Here is a 1,237-nt window from a genome sequence, read left to right as displayed (position 1 = left end):
AACACGTTACAATGCCGAAATCTAAGCATTTGGAAGCCTTATTTAATATGCTTGACGGTCTTTCATCATCCAAATCTTAAAACTAGCCATTACTCATTCATCAACCTGGCTTGGTATTTTTTTCAGAGGAATATTCAAATAGGTAAACACACACACACACGCACACACACACACGCACAACACACACATACGCCGATTTACTCTCAATAATCAAGTTCATCCACAGTATATTGATGTAGAATTAATTTTTAATTGTTGAACACAGTATAGAATATGAAGAATTTTCAATAAATACCCGGTTATGTTACGGACAGCACACCTTTTGCGGGAAATCTATCGTTTCACCATTCATAAACGGGCTCTACTGAATGATCGCTCCCACATAGACCAAGATCTCCTACTCAAAATTCAAGCAGGAATGGAGTGGGTTATTTTCGATTCCGATTTATGGAAATCCTTGAATTCCGACTAATATCTGGAAAGTTTTGAATAACTGAAACTCGTGCTAAAACCAGAAGCACGTTGTTACTTCTGGATATCACAGGAAACAATCAATCACTGCACAAAATCCTAGTCTAACGCAATACTAAACTGTTTTAGTCTTGAAGGTTGGAGAGCGAAGAATAAAACATGAAGCCGTAGGTCAGCACATATTTTAAATAGATCTTTTAACACAAATATGCATTGTAAGAAATCTTGTTTCACATGACCGCGTTGGAGTCAACTGCAGTCGAATTTACCTAAACTTAAGTATTCACGAATTGCATTTAAAAATATTGACATAGTTTATCATTCTCTTGTTACTGTGGTGAACAATTCAAACAGAGGGACCAGAAAATTTCTACATGGGTCATATTTGCATATCAAAGATCAACAGCAAAATATAAGGACTCTATTGTAATTTTGACACTGACACTGATTTTCAAATGGACACAGTCCCAGCATGATGTCAAGATCCATGCTTGTTTAAAGAAAACCGGTATGATGACACAGTCACAGACTGGAAATTATAAATTTATGTAGAAATGAACATACGTTGTAGAGATGGTTGAATTAAGTTTATCTATATAAATGGATTGCTTACCTATGCATGTTCACCACTTACTCAAATGCACAAAACCCCATCACTTCTATAAAATTTACAGGTGCCATAATGGTACATAATCAAAACAGAGACACCTTTATTGTTAAGGTTTATCACAAAATAAGCTTTAGTAAAAGAAAAGAAAAGAAAGGA

The sequence above is a fragment of the Penaeus vannamei genome, unplaced genomic scaffold (assembly GCF_042767895.1).
Source record: "Penaeus vannamei isolate JL-2024 unplaced genomic scaffold, ASM4276789v1 unanchor183, whole genome shotgun sequence".
Lineage (NCBI taxonomy): Eukaryota > Metazoa > Arthropoda > Malacostraca > Decapoda > Penaeidae > Penaeus > Penaeus vannamei.
The sequence above is the reverse complement of the archived record's forward strand: the minus strand, read 5'-3'. Positions refer to the sequence as shown.